The sequence below is a fragment of the Lissotriton helveticus genome, chromosome 10 (genome assembly GCF_964261635.1).
Source record: "Lissotriton helveticus chromosome 10, aLisHel1.1, whole genome shotgun sequence".
NCBI classification, from domain to species: Eukaryota; Metazoa; Chordata; class Amphibia; order Caudata; family Salamandridae; genus Lissotriton; species Lissotriton helveticus.
In genome coordinates, this window is record NC_136071.1 from 1,043,374,557 (window position 1) to 1,043,396,689 (window position 22,133).

General features: G+C 46.0%; 1 protein-coding gene across 1 annotated transcript in view; it reads left to right on the plus strand.

The window, feature by feature from the left end:
* The window catches only part of MALRD1 (MAM and LDL receptor class A domain containing 1), a 2,679,189-nt gene that overhangs the window by 2,481,201 nt on the left and 175,855 nt on the right, over positions 1 to 22,133 (plus strand). The gene's annotated exons all lie outside the window — the stretch shown is intronic.

Here is a 22,133-nt window from a genome sequence, read left to right on the forward strand (position 1 = left end):
CCAATGCAAAACAACAGGTGATGGACAGAATGCAGAACAATGTCATACAGTCACCCCATTACAGAGATATGGGCCTAAATCCATCGTTTTTTTTCTCACCATGCCTTTCCAGATTGAACCCAGCCATATGCAAATCGGTCTTGACCCTGTGCCCCATGGGAACAGCCCAGCCCGAACTGCTAAGTCAGGTCCTCCCTGGACTGGAAACAAGCATCCAAAGACCGGTTTCGAGCTTTCAGCCCTCTTCAGCCTGGATAGCTTGATTCCAGTGGCATGGAGAGCACGGGACTCACATCTGAGCATACCCGTCCCACTCGGGGTGACAAATGCAAAACAACAGGTGATGGACAGAATGCAGAACAATGTCATACATTCACCCCAGTACAGAGATCTGGGCCTAAATCCATCATTTTTTTGCTCACCATGCCTTTCCAGTTTGAACCCAGCCATATGCAAATCAGTCTTGACCCTGTGCCCCATGGGAACAGTCCAGCCCGAACTGCTAAGCCAGGTCCTCCCTGGACTGGTAACAAGCATGCAAGGACCGGTTTCGGGCTTTCAGCCCTCTTCAGCCTGGATAGCTTGATTCCAGTGGCATGGAGAGCACGGGACTCACGTCTGAGCATACCTGTCCCACTCGGGGTGACAAATGCAAAACAACAGGTGATGGACAGAATGCAGAACAATGTCATATATTCACCCCAGTACAGAGATCTGGGGTCCCGTGCTCTCCACGCCACTGGAGTCAAGCTATCCTGGCTGAAGACGGCTGATAGCCAGAAACCGGTCCTAGTATGCTTGATTCCGGTCCAAGGAAGACATGGCTTGGCAGTTCGGGCTGGACTGTTCCCATGAGGCACAGGGTCAAGGCTGATTGCATATGACCATGTCTGAATTGGGGTGGTGTGGTGAGAAAAAAACCGATGGATTTAGGCCCAGATCTCTGTACTGGGGTGAATGTATGACATTGTTCTGCATTCAGTCCATCAACTGTTGTTTTTGCATTCGTCACCCCGAGTGGGACGGGTATGCTCAGACGTGAGTCCCGTGCTCTCCACACCACTGGAGTCAAGCTATCCTGGCTGAAGACGGCTGATAGCCAGAAACCGGTCCTAGGATGCTTGATTCCGGTCCAAGGAAGACATGGCTTGGCAGTTCGGGCTGGACTGTTCCCATGAGGCACAGGGTCAAGGCTGATTTGCATATGGCCATGTCTGAATTGGGGTGGTGTGGTGAGCAAAAAAACGATGGATTTAGGCCTAGATCTCTGTACTGGGGTGAATGTATGACATTGTTCTGCATTCAGTCCATCAACTGTTGTTTTTGCATTCGTCACCCCGAGTGGGACGGGTATGCTCAGACGTGAGTCCCGTGCTCTCCACACCACTGGAGTCAAGCTATCCTGGCTGAAGACGGCTGATAGCCAGAAACCGGTCCTAGGATGCTTGATTCTGGTCCAAGGAAGACATGGCTTGGCAGTTCGGGCGGGACTGTTCCCATGAGGCACAGGGTCAAGGCTGATTTGCATATGGCCATATCTGAATTGGGGTGGTGTGGTGAGCAAAAAAACGATGGATTTAGGCCCAGACCTCTGTACTGGGGTGAATGTATGACATTGTTCTGCATTCAGTCCACCAACTGTTGTTTTTGAACTCTCCAGACCAAGCAGTCAGATGAAGGGTTTCGCCAGTCGGGAAGACCACTGGGCGAGGCAACCTTCAGTGGGACAAAGGCAACAGCTGCGAGAAGCAAAGTTCTTCGTACAGGGATCCCTGAGCCGTCAGTCTGACCTGATGATGTCCTCTTTCTCCCCACCGTCCGCGGAAAGGGGATGGGTCAATAACCCAAAGGAGTACCTGTTCAGGCGCCAATTGAAGTACGTGATCAACTTGGGCCACCCAGGTAACTGATGACCACTTCTCTGCCTTCCGTACCAAATGAAGAGTCAGTCAAACAGTGTAGAATATGAACCAATAACTGTTTATTCATATACATTCAGAGTGGAGCTCTGTCTGCACAGTCTCTTAGAGTGCTACAGAGGGAACTAAAGAATATCAAGCAGATAGATACATTATGTACATTTCATAGTTGGGCGAACCACTCCCACAGTGGAATTTTCCAGGCAGAAGTAGCTAAATAGTGAAATACAAAACAAAACGGTTTCTGTTCTCATATCTTGCACAACCTAGCACAGTCCAAGGTCGCTTCACCTGGGGCCGAGATCAAACTCTGCTACTAGACAAGTGGGAGAGGTCCTCTATCTAGTGAGAACGCTATCCGCTGGCATGAACAGTTACTCATTTCCGAAAAGAACTTAACATTACAGAAACTATACTTAGGAAATGGCATTTCTCAGAAATGCACAAGATCAGTTTCGAACAGCTTAAATTGGCGCCTGTAAAGAAAATGGTGTAGCAAATGCTAAATAAAACGTGACATTGCATGAGCTTTAACGGGTCTAATCTAACATCTGTGCCAAGCTACCAAAGGTGGAGCACAGGTTAATTTAGGGTGTGTGTCTGACTTACCCTAACTAGGATTGTGGTCCCTGTATGAACATAGTGAATACCTCTGCCAACTCCAGACCCAATTTCTAACAGGAAGAGTTTGTAGTCAAACATTACCCATAAGTTCCTATACTTTTGATGATTTCTTTGGAGGAGCTCAAAGTCTCGATCGTCAGTTGACGTGTGGAGACACGTACTCTGTTCTCCCATTATCATAATCTCAATTTTACCTCTCTTTAAGGAGAGTAATGAATGATTCATCCATTGGAATACAAGTTGAACAGTAAGCAATTTAACTGAGTGCATTGGTCTTTTTTCATTTATAAGTAAATTTGGGTCTTCTCAGTTTACATTTGGAAGGGAAGTTCACCTGAACTGTTCAGGATCATAAACCAGGGCATATGTACATGTTGTAGGCAATAGAATTGATGCCCTTAGTGGATGCTACATGTAGATTTTCAACACTTGGCAGGAGAGTTGCTGTCCTTTAGAATCACCACATTAACCAAGCAGGCCGACAACTCAAATCTGATCCTGATTGTTTGGCCACAGTTGTTGGTAATTGATTAAATACATAGCAGAGCATATCTGGACTCACCCTCTAATTTTTCCAGCCTATCCATAAATATTTTGATGTCAGCCTAATGATACAACATTTGTTGCTGGTGAACCAAGGCCTGCATCGAGCCACCAGAATAGGCCCATAAATCAGGCCTTGTTTCCAGCATGATGGGGGTGATCTTTATCAACAGCATTCACTGATAAATTGGACCAATTCCAGTAAGTGAAGCACGTCAACCACCTCTTGACTGAAGTTGAGAGATCAAGGAGAGGCCAATTTAGACTTTTTTTATTGAACTTAAAAAAAAAAACAAGTACATACAGTTATGCAGTAAAGTCACAGAGTCATAGACACACTAGGGAGGTGACTCAACATTGTTCTAATGAACAGCAACTGAACTCTAGGTATGGGGTGCAACATAACAAATATGCACTGTGAAGTACAGAACACAAAATGCACAGTACAAAATACCCCATTCCCCAGACGTGTACAGGGGTTCTCGGAAAGGCAGGTGTCCACGAATCACTGAGGGTGGCTGTGGCACCAGACATGGCAAGAATTAGCAATTGTTCAGAGGACACTAGTCAGGGAAAGCAACATGTCAGGACAATACAAACAGCATGGGTCATCTAGCACCCTTAGATAGGGAAAAGGGGGTATGATGCATGTATAACCCAGCACTTGAGCATAAAAGGTTGCTGGATAATTGGTCAGGTTTGGGAATTGACCATGGGGGGAGGGTTGTAAAGCAGTTGGGCAGATGCTGAAGTTAGTCTGTGTGGCTTAACTAGTCCACATGAAGCTCTGCTCTAGTGCTTTAGAGTGTGTAAGTGATGTATTGTGGCAGTGTGGGGGAGAGAGGTGTGGAGGGAAATGTCTGCTTTCCCTTAGGTACTAGGCTGGGGAGTACATCTTCTATGAAACTAATTGGGCATCGAGAAATTGCACCAAGACTTGTGTACATTTCTCCGTTTTCTATTTCTCATAGTTCGCATTCTTGGGCATTTCGGTGACCCATTAAGAGTGTGTCGATATCTGAGGTGAGTGCCAGTTTTGTTGGACGCAGAATTTAGAGGTTGTGAGACCTTTGGAAAGAAAGATTTAATCAGAGGAGGTAGGTCAGTTGCATCTTGTAAGATGGCTGGCTTTCCACATAAGGGGAGAGGGGAGTTTAGTGCACTGCTCAATATGGTGCAGAGTGTGGACCAGTAGGTTCCATGAGCAAGACATAGCAAAAGGATGTTGAGTATGTCAAAGTCTATGTTTTGGCATCTCAAGCAGTCATCATGAGGGAGAAGACTTACTGAATGGAGTTTTTTTAGAGTCCAGTACCATTGTTTTACCGTCATGAAGAGGGTAAGTTGCATCTTCTATTTTTGGACCTTCTTATACCAGTCCTTCTAAGTGTACTCCATATTGTTCTGTCTAATTGGGAGAGTGTCTACCATTAGGTACGTAAGTGAGTCAGGAGGTGTTGGAAGTACTATTAAGTTGCAGAAGCCGGAGAGCGCAGCCACGGCCTGTGTAGGGCGTTCCACTGGGCGGTGATGTGGGGCGGGGTAGGGGCAGGGTAGGGGGTTGTAAAATGCGGGAAACAGACGATTACAGGTAAGTAACGAAAAAAAGAAATAAAAAATTGTTGAGTGCGCTGCAACGCCAAATGCGATGCAGCGTGCGCATCAAAATGCGTTTTTTTTCCTGTTACTTACCTATAATCATCCGTTTCCCGCATTTTACAACCCCCCGCCCCACGTCACCGCCCGGTGGAACGCCCTACACGGGCCGTGGCTGGCAGAGCACCCCTCTGGAGAGATCCCAGTGCTTCAAGTATTGGAGAGTGGGAGAGTTGAGGAGATCCCTGAATAGGTCACCCAGTACACTATAAAGAGCATGTTTCAGTTGCAGGTATCTACAATCCTGTGTCTGGGAGAGGTGTAACTTGTCACTCAGAGGACAAAAATCTTCAGCATCCCTGCTGAAAGAAATAGGTCTATCGTCAGTATCCCCTTGGAGCACCCCACTTCCCATGTTATGGGCAACCTACTGGAACTCTAAGGCTCTCATCTTGAAGTTTCAGTCCAACTTAGCTAACTGGCAATGGCTCCAACTCTCCTGGTTGAGCAAGGATAGCAGCTCTTAAAATTACTGTCCTCCCAAAGGTCATGTACGTCTTTCAATCCGTGCTGCTGAGGTCCCCTAGACACACTCTAAGGACCTTGCCGCTGGGGATCAATAATTTTAATGGGGGATGTGCAAAAGACATGGCTACATAAACAGTTGCTCTACCGTTCAACCCTGGAGGGCGTACTGGCTGTCCTGATCATTTCAGAAGACTTCCAAGGCACCCAGCTCTGCTTTCTGGGGGAATAAGGAAGACCTGCCTCTGAGAAACACTGGAACTTAATGGACCGGGTGGTGGTGGGAACCCATATATGGGGAGAACCTGGCTACTCCCCAGATAAAGGCCTTGAGGTCTCTACTAGCCTCCAAGCCCCAAGCCCACCCTTCAAGTATGGGACACCATAGCACTCCAGGCTAATCTGAATTTCTTCACTTCCCCATGTCACTATGTAGTAGTAGTAGTAGTATGTATAGTAGCTATTCCCCACTTTTTGCCTGGCATGCAGGAAGAGGATTCTTGAAGTTGGCAAGAGGGGAATGCAAGCGCATAGGTTGCTGGTTTGACACCATAGGTTAATCCCATTTGACTGCATGAGGGCGGGTAATGGCTTGGAGGAGGCAGACCTCATCCAGGACATGCAAATCTGAGAATGAATGATGCACCCCTCTCTCAAACAATATGCTGTGAGACCCACATATGCAATTTGAGAAATGGGTTTTCCTTAAGATATATGGCAGGCATCCATTACAGAGATCTATGCTCCCCTGGGCCAGATGCCAATGCAGACAAACAGTAGGATAGAGAAGGTGGGAGGGGGAACTAGGACGAACACTCACAAACAAAGACTAGGAAGATATCTTTTACAGACCCAGACAACCGGCACAAAACATGGCTCACATACAAATTGCATACAAGGCAGTTTTGTATTGGCACAATCACTCCAGCCCATCTCCAGAAATTTATTTATTTATTTTATTTATTTAGAATTTTGTATAGCGCGAACAAGACCCGTGGGTATCAGAGCGCTTAACATCGAGGAAGGTTACACATTTCCAGTTCGGTATCGATATACAACAGATAAATAAGAGATAACAGAGACTATGGCTATAGAGAGTGTCTAACTATATATATTCCAAACACATGTGCAATTGGTAAAAAGAAGTGATACAGACCATTATAAATCGATAAGTTGAGGTAGAGGTTATATAGATTATATAGTTTGGCGGATACAGCCGAGGCTTGTGTGTGGCGTCAGTCTCCTGTCAGAGATAGTGTTCATGTGGAGGCCACCCTTCAGTTGATGAAACAGTTCATACCAGCGATCTGTCGGCTTCCCTATGCAAGGTATTTACTCATCATTAGGCTTTTCATTTCACGTTTAAATTGTACAATATTTTGAATCTTCCTAATGCTAGGGGGGAGTGAATTCCAGACTCTGGGGGCAGCTCCAGAGAATGCTCGGTCATAAGTCTTTTTCTTTCGGAAGAAGGCTGGTCTCAACAGCAGCTCCTTGGCGCTTCTCCCTGGTCTGTTTCCTCCCGATAGCTTAATTTTCTTGGCTAGATATCCTGGCGTGTTATGGTGCACCGCTTTGTGAGTAATACATGCTATCTTCATTTGGACTCTAGCCTCATAAGGTAGCCAGTTTAGTGCTTTCAGGTGAGGCGATATATGATCAAATTTCCTAGATCCAGTGATGAGTCTTGCCGCAGCGTTGAGACAGGCTTTTAGTGGTGCTGTGGAAGTTTTAGGTAGGCCAGTTAAGGTAGAGCAACCATATTCGATCCTGGATATTACTAGGGATTGTATAGCTAGTTTTAGATCTGCTTCTGAGATGAAAGGTTTTAGTTTTCTTAGGTAGCTCAGATGGAAGCGGGCACTTTTTGCCATTGAATTAATGTGGGCTTTCATGTCGAGTTTCTCATCTAATGTGATTCCTAGTGATTTGGCTGAGTTGACTAGGGTAGGTGTGCAGTTTAGCGCAGTCACCAATTTGGTCCATTCCTTTATTTCAGGGTGGCTCCTTGGAGGTGAGATTAGCAAGAATTCGGTTTTCTGGGCATTTAATTTCAGATGATTCAAAGTTAACCATTGTACAGTCATCCTTAGTGTTTCATTGATTAGATCTATGTCTTCAAGGGAGGCGATCTTTAAGTATATTTGCGTGTCGTCTGCATACATGTGGTAGGATATCTTTGATTTCCGAAGAATGTCTGTGAGGGGTTCGACATACAGGTTGAATAGATCTGGGGATAGTGTTGAGCCTTGCGGGACCCCAATTGCGTTAGGACATGGGGCTGAGATTGCTTGGTTAACCATGAATCGTTGAGATCTGTTACTTAGGAAAGAGTTGAACCATCTCAGGACGTTTCCGGATAATCCCATCCTGTCCTGTAGCCTGATCAGAAGTGCCTCATGATTTACCGTGTCGAACGCAGAAGACAGGTCGAGGAGAATCAATAGGCATGCTTGATTTTGGTCTAGGGCTTGTAGTGCGTCATCAGCAATGTGCAGGATCGCTGTTTCTGTGCTGTGCCCTGTTCTGAATCCTGATTGGCATTCGTCTAGTAGGGAGAACTTGGTGATGTGTTGCTTCAATTGGCTCTGCACGCATTTCTCAATTGATGATTTCATTCTCATTTCTCATTTCTCATCTCCAGAAATGATGTCAGGAATGCACGAAGTAGTGCTGGAGTGGTTGGGGCGGGACAGGCACCTTATTGCACTTACTGCAGCACTGTCCAAAACTAGTCCACTTTTGGGAGACAATTCTTGATGACATATAAAGGGCCTTTAATACACAATTCCCAAGGTTCCCTGCTTACACTGTACTCAGGCTTTCAAACTCAGCAACATACCCTTTGAAGTTGATGAGGAGGCGACAGGTTTCTATGTCTTAAGGAGCAGTCCACCATGGGCATTGACAGAATCCCCGATTATACGATTTGGTTGCATGATTTATGGTACATTTTGGGGATGGGAAAGCTGTCATAGGCAGTCAAAACATGACACTTTTCAGGAGCTGTGGGAGCATTTCATTAACATCCTATCTACCGAATTCAACTAAATGACTTGCCCTATCTATCTCATGCTGCTGTATTTGACCCCAATATCGCAACTATCTTCTGGGGCAGTCCCGGCACTGGGGTGAATGTCCAAGATGACCCCAGCCAGAAGCCGGCTCTGATATACGAGGGGCAGTGAGTTATTGATACAACTTTGTTTTATAGGAGGGATGGGGTGGGGGGAGTTCTATAGAGTAATTCTGAGTTTTGTTTTTTGATTCTTGTCATAACGCCGGCCCAAGTGTTGTAGGCGGAAAGCTGTGTATGTAGCTTGACTTGGCACACATTCTATAATAAAGAGAACTGATCCATAAAGACATCATCAAGAAATACCTATTTCGGGATCTCTAAATTCACATCTTACAAATTAGGAAAGAACTTCAAAGTCCTTATTGAACCTGTAAAACATTCTGGTTTCAGAACTCAGTTTGTGGCTTATATTACATAATTTGCCTAGTAGGAACTAAATAAACATGCTTGCCATGGTATTAAAATATTGCAATATTGTCACCCTTAGACTTTGAATCATTGTTGAAATGAATTAATTGAGATCTAATTCATCTTTATAAAATGCTGTGCTTGACACATTCTTAGTACTATTGAGCTTATTTAGAGCCTGACGGCTTGCACTCTAGTATGCCGGGGAAGTGTGGAGGTAGTGGTCATGACCTTCACCCCCAGGCAAAAGACTACCTGCCGTATTAAGAGTACCCGAATGGCCTAGTCATGATCTCCATACTATGAAGAGAGTGATCTCAATGTTGGCTGCCTTCACAGCATTGAAGTTGTGTCAAGCAGGTGCCATGTTTAAAGCACCTGTTCAGCAAATCTTTTTTGTGTGTTTCTATCATGAAAACATAAATGTCTCAGATATTTACTAATACCTATTAAATCTTAAAGAAGTCAAAGGTCTGTAAGAGTACCTTGATGACAATTTAAAGAAGGGATATATCCATTATTCGACCTATCCTGCATGAGCTCCTATCTTTTTCATCCTGAAACCTGGAAGATATTAGCAGCAATGTATATACTGTGGTGAAATGAATCAGCTCGTGATAACAAATCGATTTCTGTTGACTTTGATTTCTGGCCATTTTTAATGCATAGCAGACACAGGCAGGGAAAATAAGCGACGTAGCCCCACTCTGTATGGTGGGGCAATGGTTATTTTAACCTAGTGGTCCTCTGGTGGAGGGACCGCTGTTCAAGGGTTACCATTGGTGCAGCAAGCAAAGACTTCGCCAATGGTAACCCAGATAATTTCTCCAACTCTAAATAAAGCTGGGAACTACGAGTTTTTGTGGACAGGTGCTATCCCCATTTGTACATTTGTAGTGGAAATCATTTGTATTACAGATAGTTTGTATCTTTAACTGTGCAGACTGCAAATAATGACTTTTCGCCTCCAGAGAATAAACACACACGGTTTTAAGAAATGCTTGTGTGATCAGAGTAACTTCGTTTTTTGCAATACCTGCAATCAATGTTTGTCTTCAGTTCAGATCATTCACGTTTACTGCAAAATCAGCACCCAAGGAGCCACACTTACCAGCTTCTACAACAGTCACAAAGCTCTGATAAACAGATATGGCATTAAGAGGATCATTCATGAATCAGGGGCCATATTACTAACAGTGTTTTGAGGGTGCAATGGGTTGAGTGCCACTTTTCTGCAGCCCAGGGACACAGTAGTATTCCAGAAGTAGACATAGATGCTTTTGCGCCCTCTTCTGTATTAAGGATAGTACCAGTGCACATAGAGCACAGGTGCAATCTTCAGGACCATTCCCAAATTAGCATGGTGCACAGATAATGCTAATGAAGGACACACTTTCCTCTGTGCCTATGACCTGTTGTAGGCTGGGGCAGGGGCAAAGAGGCCGCTAGAAGGCACACTGATTTTGTGCCATGAAAAGGTAGTGCACAGTCAGTGCATCTCCAGAGTTTAAAGTCTGCAAGTGGATAAATGGGGTGCCATGAACCCTCCTCCCAGACATCCCCCTGCAGATGGATGCAGTCACTCATTCTACCTGCCTTCATGGAGATCCTCATCCTCTCTTATACGTGCCTTTGGGTACCACTTGTACAGAGAATGAATCGGTCTCTCCGTCTTACAGCCAGTCCATATTACACTAATTTTACTACGTGTAATAGGGTGCAATGTCTATCTTTGCATCCCACGCACCTGTTTAAATCAAATGTGCGCCTTGGTATAGACAGGTACAGTGCTACTGTTACCTAAAACGGGTCCAGGTTGGTAGAGGCCAACTACAGCCAGCCTTTTTGCTGACTTAAACTTCACTTGTGCACTAGGGTCATACATTTAACTGGGAATATCTTCGTGTTACTGCTTCTACAATAGCTCGAAAAAAGACAATCACAGCTTCAGTTTTGGTGGCTGCAGTTGATGCTTTAGTAAAGAGAAATTTCAAGTTGAATGTTTGCATTTTTATACAGTGAAAAACTCATAGAAACAGGACCACCGCTCTGCTCTGAGCCAACGCACCTGTTCAGTGCTCGAGGCCAAGTTTTTGAGTTCTCACCGCTCTGCAAAGGAGCCAATAAACAGCCTGATCTCCCTAGCTTAGCATTCTCCGGAGAGAGTTGCGTTTTTGCAACCAGACACACAATCCCAGCCAGCTTCCCAGTTATGTTGTGTATCGGCACATGCAGAGACCGTGCACACTGTGACACAGTCTGACATCTGGGGTTTAAGTGAAAGTCTGCCTCTTCCCATCTGTAAAAGAAAGTTATTGCCAAGTAAAAATGTTCAAAATTCGTCTATGTATTTGCAATAATGGGTGTCAGTTTCGACCATTACGTTGAAATGGAAATCACTTAAGCTATGTTAATGCTCTTTCAAATTCGTACATTTTAAACCAATCAAACGAATTGGTTCTGAACTGTGTAATTTAATGTCTATGTTGAAATGCCTCGATGAGTGAGTAGGGACGAATGGATAAGTACAGTTGTAAGTAACACAGCTCACATGGGACCTGACACTTTCCTTGACTCTCCTCTGAAAGATGAGCTATGTATAATTAATTGTGAAGTGTTGTCTGGGGTAGTTTTCTGCGGCAGAAATGCACAACTGTGTAACCAGGGGGTTAACGAATGTAATGTGCATGGCAGTTATGTGCAAGGCTCAATTCCAAAAAGGAAAAACATTTCCTTTCCAGAGACCAAAAGAAAAAACAACTGATTATGTCTGCCACAAACGTCATCCGTCTCTATGTGCAGAAGGACGTGTTCTTGTGGCGTCCAAGCCACAGAAAGATGAGGTCTGAGCAAGGCCTGAAACCACTAACCACTGGCAGTGCAACTCCATCACAATCCTGGTTTTTCTGAACTGCTATTACTAAACTAAGCAAACACTGTACCGTTCACAGTGTAGAAGACAGGGAAAAAATAAGATCAGATGGGGGCATGCATTCGCATTGCTAGACGTACGTTTCATTTACATATATATTAACTGTGTTGTCTTTCAAGCGTCACGCCAAGCTGAGCGAGCCCTTCTTGGAATCTGCATCTGAGCACAGGAAAGAAGAAAAACAAGGTTAAATAGTTGATGTGCGCTTTAGTGATTTCTTCCCGACATAAAGAGTGTTTGACAAGACCATAAATACTATATTCTTGATGTAAATGCCTGTAAAAAAATACACAGAAAATACATTAATTTCTGAATTTCAAGGGCCGCTGTTCTGTTTCTTTTGCGCTGTTACACTCCAGGTCCATGTGGCTGCCGTTTCGAGAAAACACACATTTTAACGTGCAATCCGATTACAAATGATGCTCAGAATTGCTCGAAATTGGGCAGTAAACCGCACAGAAACCATAATACCTTACAATTCCACAAGATTCCCAGAATGAATTATGTCTTCGAACCTTACCAATACATTTGCCATAAAATCTTTTAGCTAAGCTTCAATCTACATATAAATGACGGCATTTAGAGAAAAACATGAGACATGGGTTAAGGCAGACAGAACTCTGAAACCACCTTGATTACTTTACGAAGAGCAGACTGCTAGACGTTGGTGTGAGCCCAACTTGAGCAAAACTATGTCATCCATGACGTAAACAAAGTGGGTGCCCATTGGCCAAGATGTTTGTGGATAATGCCAATGTGTCCTGCAGAAAAACAATGAGCAAAGGCATGCCCTGCATATAAGTGGTCATTGCCACAGAGATTATGCTCTATGTCTTTGCTCAGTGTAAACTACATGTATGACATGACTAAAGGTCTTAAAAGTACACAGTAAGTGCAGGGCACATGCTCTGAGTAAAATGTACTAAGTACTGTTCAGAGATCATGGATGGAGTTCATTCAATGGGTGTGCTCTGAAAACATGCAGTATGCATTCATTTCCTGACATTCTTGGAGTATTATTAAGTCTGAACCACACCCACAAGGATAAAAAAGACATAAATAGGATTCAAATGTTTACGGATGAACGTGCAGGTACAGAATAACGGCAAACTAGATACTTAGTGGCCTATTCACAAACTGCATTTTGTAGTGCGTATGGTAGTACTACTTACATATTACAAAAGTCTATTCACAAAACCTACAGCCAGAGACCTCTCCCATGCGATGTGTTCTGCGAGAAGATCTCTGCCACCAAGATGGTGCTATGCATTTCAGTAGTAAAGGTGAGAGGAACAAAGTGGAGTGGCTGGAAAATGGGGTATACTTACTCCTTCATGGGAGGGTGGTATATCCTAACTTAGTTGTGATGCATTCTCTCCTTAGTTTCCCTGATACCTGCTGCTCAGCTAGTGTGTGTGATGTAATGGAATGATGGCAAGTGCCTTGCTCGAAAGAGTGTCAGTTGGTGAGAGTGTGCTGAGCAGTAGGATGCTGCTTCTGGTGTGGTGTATGTGCGAAGTTGGCCTGGCATATTCTGTCTACTATTCTAGTGGGCACCTTGCACCAGTCCAAACAACCCTTATTGATTATAGGTTTATGGCAACCTTTATTGAAAGCTAACCTAGTGGTAGCAATGGAGAGCAGCCTTTAGGCTAATTCTTGAAGGAGTGTAAAGCAGCTTGGTTTATCGGATTATAAACTCTCGAATGTCTAAATGAAAAGAGAACCACACAAGGTATATAATATACGTATTTATTTCTAAACACTCTCTAGTAATCCATTTATGAGATTACATAGCAAAGTACACCATTACAATTCAATACAATAGAACTTCAGGAAGTAGCACAATATACACTGGGCCCCGGGGGGGTAACAAACCATATATTAGACACAAGGCCTAGAGCCTGTAGAATCGCTGGACCCACAAGGAGCCACCCAAGGTAGTGACACAGGGGACCCACAGGGGACGTGTGCAGTGTGAGAACACAGCCGCAAATCGCCATTATCTTCTATGGGGAAAGTTGTGGTTGGAAATTTGAAGGTTTGGGACACTTAGGAGAGGACTTTGAGCAAACCCCTTTAGGCTTAAGGGGTTCTAGGGCCAACACCCACGGGAGCACCGGAGTACTCTAGTTACCTCAGCCAGGGAAGCCGGGTGCATAGGTGTCTTTTGGTGTCAGAAATCGTCATTGATTTCAATGGCGATCTGCTGCAAAGTGCTGCTGCAGTGGAGAAGAAAAGAGTCCGGTATGATCCAAGCCTGGATCAAAGATGTGAGGAACCTGAAAGCAGAGTGGACAGAGTCTGGGTCATTTGCCAGTGACCAGGGGCACGTTAGACGATGCCCACCGATGTCAGGTGATTCAGGTGCGAAGAGGTGAAGCTTGACTCTGCAGCCACGAGGACCAAGAGGCGTTGACGACAACCAGGAGCTGGATGCGAGCTGTCCCACAAAGGATGTCGAGTGCTGCGGTGTCGGTGCCCCCATTTGAGTGCTTGCAATGTTCAACACTCCGTCCATCATCCCCTATGATTTTGCTTTGTTCGCTCTAAGTTGGCAGGGTATGCCCAGACGTGGGTCCCTTGCTCACTTTGCTACTGGATTCAAGCTAGCCTGGCTGATGACGGATGATTAGCCAGAAACTGGTCCCAGGATGCTTGTTTCCGGTCCAGGGAAGACATGGCTTGGCAGTGCGGGCTGGACTGTTCTCATAAGGCACAGGGTCAGACTGATTTGCATATGGCCATGTCTGAACTGGGGTGGCGGAGTGAGCTAAAGAATGAGGATGGATTAAACCAGATCAGTTGACTGGGGGTGAGTGCTTGCAATGTTCAACACTCCGTCTATCATCCCCTGTGGTTTTGCTTTGTTGCCCCTAAGTTGGCAGGGTATGCCCAGACATGGGTCTCTTTCTCACTTTGCCACTGCACTCAAGCTAGCCTGGCTGATGATGGCTGATTAGCCAGAAACCGGTCCCAGGATGCTTGTTTCCGGTCCAGGGAAGACATGGCTTGGCAGTTTGGGCTGGACTGTTCCCATGAGGCACAGGGTCAGACTGATTTGCATATGGCCATGTCTGAACTGGGGTGGAGGAGTGAGATAAAGAATAATGATGGATTAAACCCAGATCAGTTGACCGGGGGTGAGTGCTTGCATTGTTCAACACTCCGTCCATTATCCCCTTTGGTTTTGCTAGGTTTCTAAGTGCTCATATAACCTTAGGTTTGACTGATAAATAATAGCAGGGGAGTTTGAGGCTTGGCAATGAGTTATCAATGCCAAGTCGACCTTGCAGTACAACTGCACACACAAGATCTGCATTAGCAGCCCCCAACACATGTTTAAAGGTCTACTTGTCTGAATGGGTAACTAGGACTGTCACTACTTGACTGCAAATCGAAATAGGTGTTCTAGTTTCCCAGTGTGGGTGTGTTACCGGATGTGTATGGAACTACGCAAGCATATAACTAGCTTTCTCAGGACATCTATGGGTCTGTATAAGCGTATGGTACTGCCTATATGGATTGCTTATTGGCTGTTATAATGAGTGTATGGGTATGTATCTGTGTGTACAACTGTATCTATCACTGCTGGATACATAAGTGCACTAAGTGCCTGTTACTGAATGTGTAACTGCCTCTGTTGGTCTCTAACTGGGTGTGTGACTGAATCTATGGTTTTGTAAATAGTTATCTCAGTGGCTGCATAGATAGCTGACTGGATGTGCAGCCGGGTATATTAATATGTAAGTGTGTTTCTAACTCACAAACTTCAAAATACATGTTTTACGTTTTAAGCACATACCAACTAGCCCTATTGACTACCTAGAGCATACCTGAGGGGTGATTTATATGTAATAAAAGTAAAGCTTAACACTTGGCAAGGTGTTATACATGGCAATTCAACATAGTAGAATGAACTGCACACACAGGGTCTGTAGTAGCAAAACTAATACATATTTGAAGGACTATTTCTCTGGGTAGCACAATTAACTACTACTTTTACACAGACCCTGGGCACAGGTAGAGAACTGAACTACAGACTTACAAATAAATACATTGAATATACCAATTGTGGAGAAAGCAATGAAAGCAAACATAGGGAACTAAAGTACTCTCTTTACCACTATGTAGCTAGATTAGTTAGCGACTGTTTCATTGTGCAAATTGGTATATAACTGATTGCATACATGCATATATCAGTTACTGTATAAATGGGTGACTACTTGTGTCAGTATTTCACATATAATTGAGTGTATCAGTGCCAATTCAGATGTATAACTGTATATATAACTAACCTTCACACTTTCTTTCATTTAACATGCTCACAACTCAGTATATATATATGTTTATTTTTTTTAATGCACACAGTTAAAAACATACATGTGAAACCTTTGAGCTTTACCAATTTTTAATGCAGTTTTACTTGAAATCTCTTATAATTGTGAATACGCCGCAACACTCACCCCGTGTAACTGTGCGACAGATTCACAAATCTTTACAGTAGTCTGTTAAAGCATTTGACATTGTACTGTTATTACTTTTCATCTACATTTTACTTTATAAGATAGTACTGCTTTATAATATAAGTACTCCATAATAAGCAATGTTTCTAAACCATTCTCCCTTTAGCTTGGGAAAATACAATGTATTTACAACCTTCCACTGCACTGTTTTAGCTCAGTTTCCATAGCAACCTTCTTTGGAAAACTCTTTTACCAGTAGGTCAAAAGCTCACAACACTTTTATGTGAGCAGCATAGCAGATTCAAGTTCAACTGTAGAAGGTGTGATTGACTGTTTGGAAATATAAGCATATCCAACATAGCATAACATTTTCACAATTTTTCTAAAGCCAGTCATAGATCTACTTACCTTCCGCTGAACATCTCTACCTAATTTTAGCTCCCTGCATATTTACACCACCCAATTAAATATGTAATTTTTTTAAATTAGATGCTGCCCTCCATTTTAACTGCCTCTCATTCAGCTCCAGCATTCTCCTGTTTGCTACTCTTCTTTGCCTTCAAAATGGATACAGTATGGATTATAGCTTTGTGTTTTGGGCTACAGTTTGTGCTAAAAAAATGACATTGACTGGGACTTGGGTTTACCTAATCTAGACATTAGTTGGGTTGGGCAGAGAGGGTTAAAGTGGCATCAATATTGCTTCCTTTGGTTGAAAGCATTGTGGATTGCCAACATTCAGACCTCATGATTGTGCACTTACTTGGGCAGGTCTGGAAATCCTTGGAAATTAATGCCACTTTTCCATTACACTTCCTTGGTATTCTCCTACATTTGCCAAAGGCAGAAATGGAAGTGGTCAAACAAATTATATCCACAGAAAGAAAAAGCCAGGAAACATCAATAAAACTGTTTCTACATTCCTTAGAGACCATAACTTAGGCTCAATATATACCACAACAATGTGCACTTTGGCATGGATGGTATCTACAGAAGTGATGGAGCTCAGTGTGTTATTAGAAACTTGAAATCCTGCATCCTATTTTATCTGTAGTTATCATCTACACATGGTAAACACAAAGGCTCTTCTCAGGGCCACCCCTTTTCCCAAACACTGGATAATTTTCTTTTTAATTCCCTTTTTTATTTTTTATCCGAATTTGTAGATCCATCGCTAATCCACAAAGCAAAAACATACTTTCAAAACTTTCAATGCACAACAGCACATTTATGATTCGTGACTATGTGATTGACTCTGTGCATCTGCGAAAGATCCTGTGAGTTTAAGTATAAGTGTTTGAGTGGGTCCACGAGTGGATGTGTAAGTGTTGGAGTGGGTCTGTGAGTGACTCCATAAGTGTCTCAGTGATTCTGTGAGTGGGAGTAAGAGTGTTGAGGGCGCAAGTTATAGTTACCTTAGGGTACAAGCTATAGTTACTTGAAATAACTGTAACCCTAAAAGCTGAATTTGAATGGTTTTGTTTGTGTAAAATCTGACCCTAACTTAAACATCTCTGTGACCTTTGTTTTTTTCAGTGTATTTCTAGTTTTTTTTAACAGTAAATAAAATGACTATCAGAATGCACGGCAGGAGGGTTGTTGAATGCAGGGCCGGGCCTGACATTGTGCTTTCCCTACCAAAGGTTGCTGGTCCTGCTGCCCCTGCCCCTTGCCATCCATTGTCCAATTCGTGCCCCTGCACCCTCATTACAGCCCTGTGTGGCTGTTGTTCTTCCTCTGCACTTCCTGCCTGCCCCGAACAGCTTGATGACCTGCCCACTCTTCCTGCCCTCCCTTGCCCCATTTTATGCCACATCATTACCCTCATGCTTAGTCTCTGAGCTTAGCTTGCTGCCCCTACCCTACTTCCCCCTGCCCTTGGATGTCTGTGTGCATGCCCCTGCTCCCTCCTTTTTGCCCAACATGTTCCATGGACCTGCTACCGCCTATCCTATTTACTCTGAGGGCTCTGTTGATCTAGGACTTCTCCTCCCACCTGCCTATCATGGTCAGATGGCTGCTACCTGTCCCTGCCACCTTCTCTCTGCCTGTCCAAGTTCCATGTTCCATTTTAATGCCACGCCCTTCTACCCACCATGCTCTATTGTGCTGCAACTGGTCATCTTGCCTCCCCTGCATTGTCTGTTGTGAAGCCCCTTCTCCTGCCCTCTCTTGTCTGTGCCCAGCCCCTTCCCCTCCCATTTGTCCTCCATAGTACTTTGTGCATGCCCCTGACCCTCCCTTTTGCCTACTATGGTCGTTATACTGCCATTAACCCTCCTGCTTGCTATGGATGAACTTCTGTGTTGCCACAGCCCCTCACACCTGCTCTGTGTGGTCAGCTAGCTGCCCCTGAGCCCTACATTCCCTCCGTTGTCTTTGTGTATGAATTAAAGTCTTACTGCTGCCCTTCATGGTGTGTTGAGCTTCCAGTGCCCATCTGCTGGCTCTCCATGGTCAGTTTTCTGCTCCTGCCCTACACCCTTGCCCCCTGCCCTCAGCTTTCAATGTGCAGGCTCCATCCCCTCACTCCTGCCTTGTAAGATCCTGTGTTGTGCCCCTGCCCCCTTCACAGTCCCTTATGCTGCAACTGTATCTCCTATCTGTCTAGTATGGTCAGCTTGCTGCCGTTGCCTTTTTCTCTGCTCTCTGTTGTCCCCTATGCTCTCTATAGTCCTCGTCCAATTGCTTTCAACAGTCTGTTGTGCTGCACTGCCGTCCTCCTTGCCCTGTATGGTGTCTTGTGCTGCTGCAACCCCTGATACCTGCCCTGGAAGGTCAGCTTGGTGCCCATGCCCATCTCCCTTCTGCCCTCTGTTTCTGAGTCTATGTCCCTACCCTATTTCTCCTGAACTCAATCAATCAATCAATCAATCAATCAGGTCATTTGTAAAGCGCACTACTCACCCGTAGGGTCTCAAGGCGCTGGGAGGGGGGGGTGCCGCTACTGCTCGAACAGCCAAGTCTTGAGCTTCTTCCTGAAGGAGAGGTGGTCTTGGGTCAGGCGCAGATTGGTGGGAAGTGAGTTCCAGGTCTTGGCGGCCAGGTAGGAGAAGGACCTTCCTCCTGTTCTCTCTCTTCGGATGCGGGGGACGGCGGCGAGGGCGTGGTTGGTTGATCTGAGGAGGCGCTTGGGAGTGTAGAAGTTGATCCGGTTGTTGAGGTAGCTCGGGCCTTGGTCGTGTAGGGCTTTGTGCGCGTGGGTGAGGAGACGGAAGGTGATTCTCTTGTTGACCGGGAGCCAGTGCAGATCTCTCAGGTGTCCGGAGATGTGGCTGCGTCGGGGGATGTCGAGGATGAGTCTCGCCGAGGCGTTCTGGATCCGCTGGAGTCTCTTCTGGAGTTTGGCCGTGGTTCCGGCGTAGAGGGCGTTGCCGTAGTCCAGTCGGCTGGTGACGAGGGCTTGGGTGACCGTCTTCCTCGTCTCGGTGGGGATCCACCGGAAGATCTTACGTAGCATGCGCAGGATGTTGAAGCATGACGAGGAGACGGCGTTGACTTGTCTGGTCATGGAGAGGGAGGAGTCCAGGATGAAGCCCAGGTTGCGTGCGTGGTCCGTCGGTTTGGGCGCGGTGCCCAGGGCGGGGGGCCACCAGGAGTCGTCCCAGGCGGAGGGCGTGGAGCCCAGGATGAGGACCTCCGTCTTGTCTGAGTTCAGTTTCAGGCGGCTGGTCGTCATCCATTCGGCCACGTCTCTCATCCCTTCGTGCAGGTTGGCTCTGGCGGTGGCGGGGTCGTTGGTCAGGGAGAGGATCAGCTGGGTGTCGTCGGCGTAGGAGATTATGTTGAGGTTGTGTTGGCGTGCGATGGCCGCGAGGGGGCTCATGTAGATGTTGAAGAGGGTGGGGCTCAGTGAGGATCCTTGTGGGACGCCGCAGATGACTTTGGTGGCCTCTGACTTGTACGGTGGTAGGCGGACTCTTTGTGTTCTTCCGTCGAGGAAGGAGGTGATCCATTCCAGTGCCTTCTCCTGGATTCCGATGTTGCTGAGGCGCTGTACTAGGGTGCGGTGGCAGACAGTGTCGAAAGCCGCGGAGAGGTCCAGGAGGATGAGGGCCGCTGTTTCTCCGTTGTCCATCAGAGTTCGAAGGTCGTCGGTGGCGGCGATGAGGGCGGTCTCGGTGCTGTGGTTCGCTCGGAAGCCGGACTGTGAGGGGTCGAGGGATCCATTCGTCTCGAGGAAGGCGGCCAGCTGTTTGTTGACGGTCTTCTCGATGACTTTGGCCGGGAACGGGAGGAGCGAGATGGGCCGGTAGTTCTTGAGGTCGGTGGGGTCTGCTGTGGGTTTCTTGAGGAGAGCGCTGAGTTCGGCGTGCTTCCAGCTCTCAGGGAAGGTGGCGGAGTCGAAGGAGGTGTTGATGATGTCCCGTAGGTGGGGTGCGATGACAGCGTCGGCTTTGTTGAAGACGTGGTGAGGGCAGGGGTCAGTAGGAGATCCGGAATGGATGGAGTTCATGGTGCGGATGGTGTCTTCGGTGCTGATCGGGGTCCAGGTGCGGAGGGTGGTGGTGGGTGGCGTCGTTGCGGTTGTGGCTTGCATTGGTTGGTTGCTGAAGCTGTTGTGTATGTCCGTGATCTTGTTGTGGAAGAAGGACGCGAGGGAGTTGCAGAGTTCTTGCGACGGGGTGATGTCATTGTTTCCGGCGTTGGGGTTGGAGAGCTCTTTCACGATGTTGAAGAGTTCCTTGCAGTTGTGTGCGTTGTTGTCCAGCCGGTCCTTGTATGCATTTTTCTTGGTGGCGCGGATCAGTTGGTGGTGCTTCCGGGTGGCGAGCTTGAGGGTGGTCATGTTGTCCTTGATTCAAAGTACCACACTTGAAAAATAGGGGATTTTAGGTAGGCGACAGGTAAAATAAAGCGTTTTTGGGGTTTAAAGCATTGGTAGTCTCCTGTCTGAATGGGTGTCTGTTGGCATGTATAGCTGATTCAGAAAAGGGGGTGGTGATGAACAGAGTGTCTGAATTAAGCAGACCACTCTTACCCAGTCCAAAGATCAGGGCTTGATCCATCACCGTTATTTATCTCACTGCCCCATCCCAGCTCAGAACCTGGCTATATGCAAATTAGTCTGTCCCTGGCCCAGTGCATCATGGGAACAGGGCAGACCAAACTACCAAGCCAATTCTTCACCAGAAAGGAGACAAGCTACCGGGGACCGGTTTCTGGCATTTCAGCCTCTTCGGCCCGGCTTGCTTGAATCCTGATGGAGCAGTGAGAAAGGGACTCATGTCTGAGTATACCCTGCCACACCTATAGTGGCCAAAAACGATTCAGAAAAGGGGGTGGTGATGAACAGAGTGTCTGAATTAAGCAGACCACTCTTACCCAGTCCAAAGATCAGGGCTTGATCCATCACCGTTATTTATCTCACTGCCCCATCCAAGCTCAGAACCTGACTATATGCAAATTAGTCTGTCCCTGGCCCAGTGCATCATGGGAACAGGGCAGACCAAACTACCAAGCCAATTCTTCACCAGAAAGGAGACAAGCTACCGGGGACCGGTTTCTGGCATTTCAGCCTCTTCGGCCCGGCTTGCTTGAATCCTGATGGAGCAGTGAGAAAGGGATTCATGTCTGAGTATACCCTGCCACACCTATAGTGGCCAAAAACGATTCAGAAAAGGGGGTGGTGATAAACAGAGTGTCTGAATTAAGCAGACCACTCTTACCCAGTCCAAAGATCAGGGCTTGATCCATCACCGTTATGTATCTCACTGCCCCATCCCAGCTCAGAACCTGGATATATGCAAATTAGTCTGTCCCTGGCCCAGTGCATCATGGGAACAGGGCAGACCAAACTACCAAGCCAATTCTTCACCAGAAAGGAGACAAGCTACCGGGGACCGGTTTCTGGCATTTCAGCCTCTTCGGCCCGGCTTGCTTGAATCCTGATGGAGCAGTGAGAAAGGGACTCATGTCTGAGTATACCCTGCCACACCTATAGTGGCCAAAAACGATTCAGAAAAGGGGGTGGTGATGAACAGAGTGTCTGAATTAAGCAGACCACTCTTACCCAGTCCAAAGATCAGGGCTTGATCCAT